Below are 14340 nucleotides of genomic sequence, written 5' to 3' on the forward strand. Positions count from 1 at the left end.
AGCCACGTGACTCAGTTACCTTCAGCTGACCACTCATCAGCACCTCAGGCTGCTGCTCATTTGCATTTTTACTTATGCAAGTTTTAACAGCATATATTCATTAGAATGTTAATGATTGCTAAATTAACCTAATTTGTGGAGCGTGCTCCTTCTCCAAAGGTAAGATTTTGATCTTAACAAACATCGTTATTATTAGAAACAAAGCAACATTACTTAGGCACAAATTGGATATGACGTGTTAAGATATTCATTTGGAGGAGAAGCTAAGAATCAAGGTATGTCCGATCCCAAAGCTGCGCTGGTGGTGTTCAGGCTTTGGAATTTCACAAACAAGTCAAATTTATGCACAGTTGTGTGCACGTGTGCACGCACACACACACACACACACACACACACACACACACCCCACGCGCGAGCGCGAGAAAGCCTGGCAGAGATTGGAAAACTTACAGCCACACAAGGACTTCGCAGTCATCTTCTATTTTCTGTAATTTCTACTATCATCTCAATTTCATGAACACCAGGGACACTGGATGACAATCCCAAAGTAGAGTCCTTAATAATCAATAAGTTTAGCTTCATGAAGAACTTACCACATTGTTTTCATTTTCCTAATCTCATCCGTGACAACTTGGTCACAGTCTAGCACAGGTCCCCAGACCACCCGTGGCAACTCCTGCCCCCCCGCCGGCATAGACTGATTTTTCTTAACTGAATTTTTATTTAGAAGCGTTGCTGGCAGAGGGTCGCTGTCTCCGCCCCCTGCTCATCAGCCCAGGTAATTGAGCGCACAGCTCGCTCTCATGACGGTCCAGACGAACTGACCTCTCACGTCCTTTGGGTTCTTCCACCGCTGACCAGTTTGCTCCAGAACAAGATGGAGTCCCACTAAAGTCTTCCTAGAGGAACGTCCTCCGGGGCAACCAGCCAAACCTATTAGCCTGAGCTCCACAAAACCAGCACAGTGCCTGGGACGTGGTAGAGTCATTAAGAGTTGCTGGATTCCAGTGAAAAGTCACGGTGTGGCCCCCTCGGCCACTGAAAAACCCCTCCCAGCCTCCTCTTCTGCCTCCAAAGACACCCAGCACGTAGAACAGGGAGGGAAGCAGGCACATCTTCCAATGCCCTCAGACAAAGGCAAATCAAGTCTTCCATTCCTCATACCCCGACCCTCTCACTGGTCCTGAGATTCCTTTGAAAGAAGTGACTTTTCTCACCCATTGTAGGTGCCAAGGGTAAGAAGGAATGGCAGACAGAGCCACGGTGCTTGATCTACCAGGGAACATCAGCAATATTTGACAAGCTGACCGGCTCTCCCGAGAATAGAACTGTCATTAAGCCAAGAGGGAAATCATTACCTGATCCATAAATGATTACACAGGAGTAGGAACTGTCGCTCCCTTCTGAGGAGTTTGCAGAATCGGGATTTTAAACAGTGCAGCAAACTGATGCTACACTCAGCTCCCTGGAGCAGCTGGTGTATTATTCACAGGGAAAAAAAAAAAAAAGAAAAATTCAGAAGTTAAGGCACTTTGTGCACTCAGGGGAAAGAGAAGGTCTCAGGGACTCTGACTATCAAAGGATTTCAGACCATCCACAGTGTCAGAGCCGGAAACTTCACTCAAAGGAAAACACAACTATTCGGATCTTCTGCCTGACAGCTTGGGGGCCTGAAACTTGCTGAGGTCTATCCACTGGCAAAATAAGTGACTGGAGTCAGAGCTGCAGACAACTTGGGTCATTGAGCCAAAGACACTTCCTTTGCAAAGATGGAGGTTCAGGTGCAGCCCACAAGGATGAAGCTATGTATAGTAGTGGGGAGCTGGAGGCGTCCTCAGGTGTCCCTCGCCCTTCCCTGGGAGAATGGAGGAGAAGCAGGTCATAGAAACACGCTAGAGAGAACTCGGCATCAGTAAGAAACCATGGGCCGACTATACCTGTAGCGATAGGGTGGGCCCCGAACCAAGGTGTTGAGTGAAAAAAGCTGGGAACTGAAGATTTGTAGCACAACTAAATGTGTGTAAATTTAAAGCACGTGCCCGCAGAGATCGATAATACGTATTTTACCATGGTGCGTGCATATTTTAGAACACATTCCAAACACGTTAGAGGGGGTGACTGTGGGGGGTGGGTAACAAAAGTGAGGATAGGGGACGGAGAAAGTACACAATGGATGCCATGAAAGGAAAGGCTGATGTTGACCATGAACTACTGAGTGTAATTAACTCAACTCCCTGCACCTGCGGTCCACAAACACGGGAAGAAACAAACCGAGGTCCAGAGAGCTTAAGACGGTGCTCCTCAAACCCTAACGTGCGAACAAATGTCCTAAAGATCTGGTAAAAAATGCAGGTCCTGAGTCCCAGGGCTGCCACGGGGCTTGAGGTCTGCATCACTCACAAACCCCTTGGGTGATACAGAGGCGGCTGGGTCCACAGACCTCGCCATGGGCGGCAAGGGCTTAAGAGATTTACCCAAGATTTAAAAAAAGTGAGCAGTAAAGTCCAAGGAAGAGACTACGTGTCCAATACAGGTAAGTTTCAAAATAATTGTGCTTCCCGGAAGAAGAGAGACAAACGAGAGTACATTATCATAACGTGTGCTTCCATTTATATAAGCTTCTAGAACATACATGCTAATCTTGTGATGGCAAAAGGCAGATCAGTAGTCGCCTGGACATGGGGCTGGGGGGATGGATGGATTACAAAAGAAACTTTTGGGGATAATGGATATGCTCACTATCTTGAGTATGGTGATGGCTTTCTGGGTGTATACATAGGTCAACACGCATCGAATTGTACAGTTCAAACATGTAGCTTATCAGTCACACCTCAACAAAGCTGAAAACAAACAAAAGGATCTGTGTCCTTCCTCCCCACCCCTACCACACTGGAGATGCCCCCTTTGCATTTCAAACTGAAAGGAAGAGTTGTATAGCTAGCCCACGCACCCACGGCTGGACTCCATCCCTCCGTCTCCTCCCCCCCCCCCCCCCCAGGCCCCCCCCCCCGTGTCCCCCCCCCCAACCCCCACCTGCTTGGCATTCCAGGCTGACTCTACCCTTGTTCTCCTCTTCTTACCTGTCCTCCCACACACTTCCCCCAAACCCTCTTGCACCCTGTCCTTCCCCCCACTCTGCCACACTGACTTTCTTTTACTTCTCCCAAAGCACCACCTTCCCTCCCACTCTGGATCTCTGTCTACACTGCTCACCTACCCCACCTCTTCCCCATCCCTCTTGCCTGGTGAACTCCTACACATCCTCCAGTCCAAGCTCAGGTGTCCCTTCCCCAAGAGACCACCCCCAGCCCAAGCTCCTTTGCTCTATACTTTCCTAGAGCGACGTTCCTTTCCTTCCAAGTAGAGACACCAGTTTATCACCATGATTTACACCTGCCTATCCCACTGCACCATGAGCCCTGTTTTGCTCACCTCTACGTCCCGCACCTAACGCAATGCCTGACACATAGGACATGCTCCATAAATACTCATTTGGTATAAGAGTGTTTGGTGAACCTTCCAAAAGGCCTCTGGCCATTGCTAGGCAAAGACATTATCAGATTTGGTGGCGGCAGCTGATTTAGACACACACACACACACACACACACACACAGCCTCCGCTGCACCCCCCTGGGGCACCACACTGCCCCGCCCCTGCCAGCCCCTGCTGCCTGGAGCTCTACAGAGAAGCTCTACCAGGAATACAGGCTAATCTGAAAAGTTCTCCCTCACGTCCAACCTGATCCCCAACGTTCCTTTCAAAGCACCGTTTGCATAAAGTAAATGGCACTTTTGCTTTTGTAGGCTTTTTTCTTTCCACAATTTCAACACCTCTGTGTTTGGATGTAATTATCTCCTTTCTGGGCTCATATCCCAAACTGTGGCCGTGCCGATGAGAGCCGGAAGATAAGTTTCAGAGGACGATCTGGACCCAAACAAGCCCCGTTGGGCGAGGCAGCCAAGCCTTGGGACTCACTGCCAACTCAGGGCAGACTCCAGAGACCAGGGGAAGCCACCCTGAATAGGGGGTGCTGGTAGGGGAGGGGTCAGGCAGCAGAGAGGCCAGAAGAGGAAGTGGTGCCTCCCAGGAAGCAAAGGCCAGGGGCAATGGGTTGGATGCCCAGTCAGCCCGCCGGCAGGCACCAGGTGGAGCAGCTCAGTGGAAGCAGAGCCAGGCAGCGGCACCCTCGGTAGAGGCCCAGGAATTAAAGAGGCAGGGCTCAAAGTGCTGGCCAGCCAGGCATCAGAGATCCGGAGGGCTAGACGAACGCCAAACGGCCCTCAGCGGCCGCCACTCCTGCCCTTCTCTCTGCCATTTCCGCTCAGCGCATCTGGCCATTTCCTGCCCAAACCCTGTCCCGATGTCAGGACCCCCTCAGCCCTCTCGACCCTTCCTCGGTTCTGCCCAGCCAGAGGGGAACATGGAAAAGAGTGAGGTGAACACCCAGACCCAGGCTGAGCGCACTCCCTGACAGGCCCCCCGGAATTCTCAGGCTCCTTCACCACTGGAGATGTTACGGGGAAGGGAAGGAATCTCACGCACAGACCCTCTGGGAGGCGGGGAGGGGGACCGATGTTGAGCTGCCCTTGGGGGCTGTGCTGTGGCCCAGAGCCCGAGTCTGTGGAGGAGGGGCGGCCAGCACCTGCACTGCCTGCAGTGGCTTCTATCCTAAGCCCCAAAGGGTGGTGATGCTATAGGAATCCCTCCTCTGCCTCTGCGGTAAGGGAGCTCACATCATTCTCTGAAGGCGTACAGGTCACTGCAGGTGGCTTCCAGAAAGGAAGATGGGGGGCAGGGAGCGGGCCAGGAGGCTGCACATAGTGGGAGATCATCCTTGAGAAAAAGCAGGGACCACCTGACATGCGTCTAGTTATGGGTGCGTTCTCTGTCTCCATCACCGGGGGACCCCCCTGTCACTGAGTGGTCGTGGCCCTGCTGAGCCAGTTCCCTTGATGAGCCTCCACCCACTCACACAAAGGGCGCACGAGAAATGAAGCCCAAAGGTGAACATCCCTCATGCCAATAACAAAATACTAACTGATGGGCAGTTTATAAAGCAGCTAGGACAGACATGATTATCACCCTTCCTACTATGGGGAACCTGGCATTCTGTGCCCAAGGTCACAGAGCTAGTGATGGCTGCACCAGGATTTAAACCAGGAACAACACCAGCTTTGAGGGAAATCCCATCTCCGTTTTAATCCTAGCTCTGCCATCCACCAGCTGTGTGACCTGGGGTGAGTTACTCAACCTCTCTGACCCCAGTGCCTTTCTTTCTAAAAAAAAAAAAAAATTTTTAATGTTTATTTTTGAGAGAGAGAGAGAGAGAGAGAGAGAGAGTACATGAGCAGGGGAGGGATAGAGAGAGAGGGAGTCACAGAATTCGAAGAAGGCTCCAGGCTCTGAGCTGTCAGCACAGAGCCGACACAAGGCTTGAATTCACAAACCATGAGATCATGACCTGAGCCAAAGTCAAATGCTTAACTGACTGAGCCACCCAGGTGCCCCCCCCCCCCGCCGAGTTGCCTTTCTTAACAACTGTATTAATTACTATCTATCTCACAAATACGAGGGAGAATGAAAAAAGGTGAAATATACAATACAAAGGAAAGCAGTTAATAAATGTTTGTTTCTTCTTTCCAATTCCAATTTTTTTTAATTTTTTAATGTTTATTTGTTTTTAACAGAGAGAGAGAGAGAGAGAGAGAGAGAGAGAGAGAGAGAGAGAATGAGTGGAAGAGGGCCAGAGAGAGAGGGAGACACAGAATCTGAAGCTGACTCCAGGCTCTGAGCTGTCATCACAGAGCCTGATGCGGGGCTCGAACTCAAGGGCCGTGAGATCATGACCTGAGCCAAAGTCGGACGCTCAACCGACTGGGCCACCCAGGTGCCCCTCCAATTCCAAACTTTAAAATACATTGTTTTGGGACAATTCCAACATGAAGGTTACAAAGGACTTTTCAGTGAAAAACGAAGCACATTCTCGTTCTCGAAAGTAGAATCTAGGAACACGTGTGGCCAAGCATTTCTCTGTCTTCAGCCACCCAGGCATGGAGCCCCGTCTTTCTGTTCCCTTCCCCCTTCCCTCTGTATATCAGGGGAGATAGAGCAGTACCCCCAAGTCAGTTCACCTCCTTCCAGAGGAAAGGAAGCTGGCTCACTCCCTGCTGGGGCACATCCACCTGCTATGCATGGTTCAGTGGTGAGCCCAGATGTGCCCCTGAAGGCGGAAGGTCTGTCAGCAGCCCCAAGCCTGGTGACAGCTGGAGTTTCACGGCCAGGGACCAGCCGCAAGGGAGTCTGCCCCTCACACCCAATCTCTGATCCAGGAAGGAGGGCTCCAAGTGTTGTCTGGGGACAGTACAGCAGTCTCCTGTTCTCGTGTGCAAAGAAAGCACTTCCTCTCCCATCTATTTACCCACAGTCCTGGGAGGCGGGCAGTGAAAACGCTGTCAGCCCCATTCTGCAGGGAGGAATGACAAAAGATTGTCCAGGGCAGTGGGGCTTGACCCCAGCGTTCCAGAGTCCAAGCTTCTGTCCACTTCCATGTCCAACTCCAGTGCCCTTTACACGGAGTCCCACCTGCTCCCTGAGGACTCCTGGCAGCATCAAACCTAAGCCTCCCTGTGTCAATGTCAACTCCACGATATTGTGATAACTGAGCTGTGGCTACGTAAGAGAACGCCCTTGCTTTTAGGAAATACACACTGAAATATTTAGGAATAAAGGAGCATCACTCCTGCAACTATCATTTTGGATACACATCCACACCCACAATGCAGGGTTTCTCAACCTGGGCGCTGCGGACATTCTGGGTGAGATAATTCTGTGTCGGGCAGAAGATGGGGTGGTTTCTGTGCATCCTAAGAAGTTTAGCAGCATCCCTGGCCTCTACCCACTAGATGCCTGTATCACCCACCCCCTACTCAAGTGCGACAACAAAACTCTCCAGGCACTACCAAACGGGGGCAAAATCACTTCCTATTGCGGCCGAAAGAGACAGAAAGGGTGGTAAAATGTTAGCCTCCGGCTTTGTAAGTTTCCTGTAAATAGGAGATAATTTCCACATAGAAATTTTTAAAAAATAAAATTCCACGAGCACTTGCAATCTAACCAAAAGGAAGAAAGAGAAGACCTTGCCAGGTCACCGGCTCTTGGTCTTCACCCCAAAGGCCCGCATTCCCTTTGCTCACAGGTCATGGATCCCACAAGCGAGCGGTCACTGCGTCTCAGCACCCCCTCGACCTTCCAAACAAACGTGCGCTCACAGAAGCCTCCAGGTGTGAGGTGCTGGTGCACCCACTCTACAAATGGGGAGCCCAAGGCCGGGAGGGACGAGGCTCCAGGCGCTGCAGCTCCAATGGGCAGGGGGGCCTTGAGCCCAGCCTCCTGACCTGCCCCCTTGCAGCCCCCACCAGCATGTCTATGCACTGGGCTTCTCCCAGTCCCCACGCAGCACTGCATGGACCCCCTTGCATACATCGAAGGTTAACCACGGCCTGCGCATCTTTTGTATTCCTTTCCCAAGGGGGGCTGGGCAGAGCTGCCTTTCAGACGATTCCAAGTCAGCAGATTTTGCCTCCTGCCTTCGCCTTACGATCTGTGGTTATTCTGAATCACGCTGGCTAACTGCCATTCAGAGCAAATTGGTTATCCAGGGGGAAAAAAAAATACCCCAAACTTTTTAAATAAATAAATAAATAAATAAATAAATAAATCAAGGAGCCACGGGGGGGCGGGGGAGGAGTGGGGAGAGAAGGAAAGTAAATTGCACACATGCAAATTGGAATTATTTAAAAATTAAAAGTTCCTTTAAATTATTTAACCTAATTCCCACCCGACTCTCCCAGGGAGACAGCCGCTTGTGTTCCGCCGAGCGGAGAGGATAAAGCAGAAGCCTCCAGAGGCAGCGGCACAAGAGAGGGGAGGCCAAGTGAGTCGAATTTTCCAAACACCTGTGTGTTTGGGCGGCTGCGCAAGAGGCAGGCAGTGGTGAGACACGCAACCTGCAACCGGCGGTGCAAAGGGGAAGTACAAGAAACATAATTAATGCGGGTATCACATTTCATGGCTTACAAAGCACGGTCTCGTTTTTATTTAGTCCTCACACCCACCCCGTTGCTATTTTCCATCGCAGGCATACAGAAGCTAAGGCCAGGAAGGGTTGGGCCTCGGGTCACAAAGCCAGCCAACGGTAAGCCCAAACCCCGGCCTGGAGCCCCGTGCTCTGCACGGAGACGTGCTCAGGCTCTCTTCCTTCCCCGTTCTGCTGGACCACCTTCCAGGAGGACCGTGGGAGGGAACGGCAGGAGCAGGGGGCCTCGGGTCAGACAGCCCCCAGATCTCATTCTGCCTCTGCCGCTTCCCACTGAATGATCCCAGGGGAAAAAAAAAAAAAAAAAAAATCATCCCTGAGCCTTTTTCCTCACGGGGACGAGGAGGAGGAAACTCGCTTCCTGAGACTGTTAAGAGAGTTGTAAGGGATGATGCATCTAAGGCACGAGGCACTTAGTAGGTGCTTGATGAATGGGGTGCTTAATAGCTCCAAGGAGCAGCTGGGGAAAACAAGGATCATTAAATGTCCACTCTGCCCACGAATGTTAGGCCAATAGTTCTCAACCAGACTGCACACTGGAATCATCACGAAGCTTTTAAAATTCCCAGAGCCCATGTGGGGCCCCAGAGCAATCAAATCGGAATCTCGGTGTGTTTAAGGCTCTCTGGGTGATTTCAATGTGAAGCCACAGTCAAGGACCGCTGTGACACTCCATTTAGGATATGAGCAATGAAAGCATACATTACTCTGTAGCTGGTAGGATTCAGGGTAGACACTACGTGGAGCTTTTCTAAAGGGTTCTAGAAGGCAGATCCAAGGAATAATGTACACTGTCCCTCTGTGGGGATTGGCAAGAGCAGCCCTTTGTGACGGAGGAAGAAAGCAGAAAGAGCCTGGATGGGGTGGGGGGCCTTCCAGAGGCCTTCCTCCGGCCTGGAGGCAGCCAAACCAACCAAGGCCCCCGGTAGGTAGAATGGGCAAGCAGTGAAGGACGGAGCGAGCGCTTGTGGTGATTACATAGCACCGTTCAAAATGCCAGACAGCGACCTGTCAGAAATCCTTGCCCACCTGAGCCCCCCCCACCAGAGGGACACTCCAGATGGCCTGACAGTTGCCACCTGACTCGACCTCAGGACAAGCACAGAATCGCCAGGGTGACTCCATTCCCCCCACCCCGCATGGCACACTGAGATTCACAATACACCCTACGCAGGTGCCAAGCCCTGGGCACTACCCAGAACTTCAATTTCCTTTCGATTAATCCACGAAGGGTCTAATTTGCATGCGATTTGCATAAACCTGCTTGTTTCCATTTAAGAAAGACCCCAACTCCGAGCAGGTGAGATAAAATAAATTGGCTTATTTATTGTCCCTCCTGCTGCAATTGTATTCCAAACCTAACATCTCCGAGTGTTCCCAGGGGAGCGTTTAACACTGCAGCCTGCTGAGGACCTGCCCAGGAGGGTGAAGACAGCCTGGGGGGACTCCCAGGGAGACAGAAAATGTAGTTCCCTCCTCCCCAAATCAGGCCAGGACTAAGCCAGAGGGCGGCCTCAGAAGGAGGACCAGAGCAGTTTCATGGTTTTAACTGTAGCCCCCCAAAAATCAAACCCTCTTTTGCTGTCCTGTCCTGCCGTGGGGACCACAGTCCTGTCTGAGCCCAAGCTGGAGGAAGGTTGCTCTTCAAAACGGTCATTTTATTTATTACAGACACACTGTCGAGGCCAAAGCACAAAGGATTCAGCTGACTTGTAAGGTCCCTCCTGACTCTAAGCTCTTACACAGGGGTTTCAATTGATGCTTTCCGTCACATAGTTGAGTGGAAAAATCCATTATGTTAACAGCTGGCACCAGCATTCCTTAGGGAGGGAACTGTCTCTAGGGGGAGAAAAGCCTTTGAAAGACTGCTTGGGGGACCTGGACTCTGGGGGTCTGAGACCACTGAAGCCGGACAACCTCAGGGAGGTGCCACGGAGAGAACGCCATGGAGCAGGTACCACGGAGAGGGCAGCACAGGATGACCATGGTCTGCTGTACTCCTTCTAGAACGGCGAAAGGCAAGATGGAATGAGGCCTAGGAATGATGGGGGCCGGGGCGGGGCAGGGGGAGAGGCCCTGAGGTCAAGATGGCTTCAGACTGAGCCATCAACCCAGTCCCACTGAACTCTATACCACCATCAGGTCCCGGAAATCTTGAGGACAGCGTGGGCGTGGCACTGGCACATCTCTTCACTGGATCACAAGGGGCTGGGAGACTCCAGCTGATGCCTGGGTTACATACACTCTTAACAAGCCTGTTAAACAGTAGCTCAGCAAATGTTGGGGGCTCACTCTGAAAAAGGCATTCTGCTAAAATCTCCGTAGCAATCGTAAGGATGTAGGTTCTGTAACTATCCCAGTTTACAGAGAAGACCGAGGCCCCGAAGAGGCTGCATGATTTGCCCAAGGTCACGTGGCTAGAAGGTACCAGAGCTAGGATCTGCCATCCACCTGCCAGGCTCGTAACCACCGCATTACATCAGGTAAGCCTCTCAGCTGTCCTGTAAAGCAAGGAAGACCAATACTGACAGGGACGAGTTTCATTGACCTAAGTGACTCACCTAAGATCACCGGCTGGGACGTAAAGTCTTCTGATCTCAGTGTGGGCCCTTTTCGCTGTACCACTCTGCCCCTTGACATGTTACAAATATCAAATGAGCCTATGATTTGGTACTCGTGAGTCATCGGGCAAGATGGCATTTGGAGATGGCGTGACAGAGAAAGGGCACAGGCTTTTGTTCAGGAAGACCTATGTTCTGATCCCCGCTCTGTCACTTTCCAGCTGTGTGTGCCACACAAGTTATTCCATCTCCCTGACCCCCAGTTTCCTCATCTGCAAAATGGGGGGATACCTCTTGTCCACTGACCTCAGAGGATAAGGAGTGTAATGGATTTTGATGTTCAAGGCGGAGCCCTGAGCCAGGACAGAAACAGGTTTAGACACGGAGAAAACGTTCAAAGACTCGTGGGACAACCCTTACCCACCAGGCTCATCAGAACATTTCTGGCTCTCTCCGTGGACACCCCAACCCCCACCCCTGCTGGGGCAGCAGTGTTCCTCATCAGAAGCCCATTTTCCACTCCTCTGAGTGACCACCCGCCTAATCTCTCTCCCCTTGGAACAGGAAAACACGGTGCTACGCCCCCATGCGTTTCTCTGCCAGTGCAGAACCCCGGGCCTCATCCTGCACCCTGCACCCAGCAAAACCAACCGGTTCTGTTTCACGGAGGAGACAGCCTTGCCCTCCCAGAGATGCCAGCCCGACAGGCAGATGTGGACCCTGTCTCCAGGGATCTCCCTCTCTGATGCAGGACATGTATTTACTGCCCTAGGAAAGCCCAATGCCAGGCAGGAAGACCCAAGCGCTTGCCCTCAAAGAGCTACCAACCTGATTCGGGAGCCTCAGTCCCCACTTCCCCTTTGGAGGTATTCCCAGTCTGAGGGAAGTTCCTAACCCCAAAGATACACTGCACACAGGTACACACACTCATAGGTGCACACGCACCAGCCCTGCTGGGGGACATCCTGGAAGTTCAAGGTGGGTTGAGAGGGGCGGGTCCACGTGGGAGTATTAGCGCCCTTCAGTCTCCTCAAATTTCACCTCAACCAAGGTGCTCCCATGAGGACCTCATCTGGGCCTTCCCACCATTTTCCCAACCGCTTTATTTATTTATTAAGTTTATTCATCTTTGAGGGGCACCTGGGTGGCTCAGTCGGTTGAGCATCCGACTTCGGCCAGGTCATGATCTTGCAGTTCATCAGTTCGAGCCCCACGTCAGGCTCTGTGCTGACAGCTCAAAGCCGGGAGCCGGAAGCCGGCTTCAGATTCTGTGTCTCCCTCGCTTTCTGCCCCTCCCCCCCACTCTCTCTCTCTCTCTCTCAAAAGATGAATAAACATTAAAAAACATTTTTTTAAGTTTATTCATCTTTTGAGAGAGAGAGAGAGAGAGAGAGACAGAGCATGAGTGGGGAAGGGGCAGAGAGAGGGAGACACAGACTCTGAAGCAGGCTCCAGGCTCCGAGCTGTCAGCACCGAGCATGACATGGGGCTCGAACCCATGAACTGCAAGATCATGGCCTGAGCCGAAGTCAGACACTCAACCGACTGAGCCACCCAGGCGCCCCCCCCCACCCCAGCCCCTTTAAAATCACAAGTATTTTCCTCCCAGACCCTAGAGTCCCTTTTACTGTTTAATATGCCCATCCCCCCCCCCCACTCGGGTGATGGGAGCTGCTGTTAGCAGAGTCTCTTGGAAGCCCACCCCACCCGATCACGGTGGGCCAGCAACTGACAAGGACCCTGGCACAAAAGCCCAGCCCCCTTGCTTCAAGACGGAAACTGCAGTGCAATTCCCGTTGCAGAGCTCCCCTCGTGATCAGACTGAATTAGACTCCATGTGAAACCGCCGCTGGCCCCCTTCACCTGACAGACAGCACTCTCAGCGAATCACCTGCACACGGATCCAAGCCTCCAGCTCTGCGTCTATAGAACCTGCCCTAAGACACCAAGGAAATAAAACGTGAAGTCGGAAGACCTGGCTTCAACCCCTACCTCCTTCACCTGCGAGCTATGTGATGTGAGACAAGTTACTTAACCTCTCCAAGCCTCAGTCTCCTCATCTTTAAAATGGGAGTGATAATGAGTCCAATAAAATCACATAAGTCAAAGTAGTTTGTGGCCTGCTAAAAAGCCCTATCAGCAAGACTGTGGTGTGGTGGTCCTTACAGTCTTTGGAACAGCGCTGTCCTCAAAGAAAGACAAGGGATAGAAATCCATCCACAAAACCCATCCCCCCCACCAAGGGCCTATTAAGTACCCTGCAGCCAGAGTCACTGGGCCCATGGGTCAGTACCAAAACGATAGTGAGGACATCTCCAAACACTCCAACTTCTCCTGGATCACCGGAACATACCAATCAATCCCCAGATCAATAGAAGACTTTAAATGCATTTCTATTTTCAGATTCGTATCAAATGTTAACATTTTGTCAGTAGACAATGGTGGGGGGCATGTTAAATATATACCATTTTAATATTTCATGAAGACCCTTAGGTACTTTCGGTTATAGTAAAAAGTCTGTTCTTTCACCCCAAAGCCATTTGATTCTACACGTTGCAAGCCTCAGCTGTTTACGGTCCCAGACTAAAATATTTGTGTTAACATGGCTGCCCCTATTCTGTACCCAATGACTCCCTTAGTCCTTTCAAAAGTTTCCCATTCATTCATTCGTTTATTTATGCAACAAAAATCTGTCAAGCACGGGGGCGCCTGGGTGGCCCAGTCGGTTAAGTGTCTGACTCTTGATTTCGGCTCGGGTCATGATCTCAAGGTTTATGAGATCGAGTCCTGCTTGGGATTTTCACTCCCTCCCCTCCTTTCTGCCCCTCCCTTCTCACACTCTCTTGCACTCTCTCTCTCAAAATAAATGAATAAACTTAAAAAAAAAAAATCTGCTAAGCCCCTACTATGACACTGTATAAAGCACAAGAGGTACATTAGTTCCAAAGTAGGTGTCCCCTGAGTTTCCCCAAAGGCAGAGCCTGAGACAAAGACATGCGTGCAGGTAGTCTAATCGAGAGGTGACCCCAGAGGGCAGGAGAAAGGGACAAGAGGAGTTAGAGGAGAGACAAGGGACACAAGGATTCACTATCTAGTTGGCCAACACTATAGGCAGCTGGGCTCATTCTGCTGGGGCTCCTAAGGGGCATCTCAGATGTGTCTGCCCAGGAAATGAACCAGGGAAATATTTATCCATCCTTAATGGGGAAATACTGTCTGCGTTGGCTAGAGACAGCCATGCTGGTGTTACCTCTCCTGCAATCCTACATTGGTTATATAGGTTCCGCTTGGAGTCTCTCACCTCCGTGTCAGGAAAGTCCTGGGGCACCTGGGTGGCTCAGTCAGTGAAGCATCTGACTCGTGATATCAGCTCAGGTCATGATCTCACGGTAGCGCTGTGTGCTGGCAGCACGGAGCCTGCTTGGGATTCTCTCTCTCTTTCCCTCTCTGTGCCCCTCCCCCACACGTGCACGCTCGCGCGCGCGCGCGCGCTCTCTCTCTTTCCAAGTAAATCAATAAATTTTTTTTTTAGAAAAAAGAAGGTTGTGTTTAAAAGTTCACCTACTAGGTAGAGACAGCTGTGGGGTGGAAAGAAGCTATTTTGCAACTTGCCTGAAGGGCAGCATCATGTATCCCACCTACTTTCAATCAGGAATTAAAGTGACTAAGACCACAAAGTACTA

At 51.2% G+C, this 14340-nt stretch overlaps 1 protein-coding gene across 16 annotated transcripts in view; it reads right to left on the reverse strand.

Annotated features, from left to right (window-relative positions):
- Positions 1-14340, reverse strand: part of MEGF11 (multiple EGF like domains 11) — a 363514-nt gene that overhangs the window by 290669 nt on the left and 58505 nt on the right. Inside the window, exon 1 of one of the 16 annotated variants that reach the window (XM_040493027.1) lies at positions 1359-1459. The exons of the other annotated variants lie outside the window; for them this stretch is intronic. The gene's annotated coding sequence lies outside the window, so the exon portion shown is untranslated. Of the gene's footprint in view, positions 1-1358; positions 1460-14340 lie in introns of those variants that run through there. 16 annotated transcript variants of the gene reach the window in all.

The sequence above is a fragment of the Herpailurus yagouaroundi genome, unplaced genomic scaffold, assembly GCF_014898765.1.
Source record: "Herpailurus yagouaroundi ecotype Mexico unplaced genomic scaffold, PumYag 184, whole genome shotgun sequence".
NCBI classification, from domain to species: domain Eukaryota; kingdom Metazoa; phylum Chordata; class Mammalia; order Carnivora; family Felidae; genus Herpailurus; species Herpailurus yagouaroundi.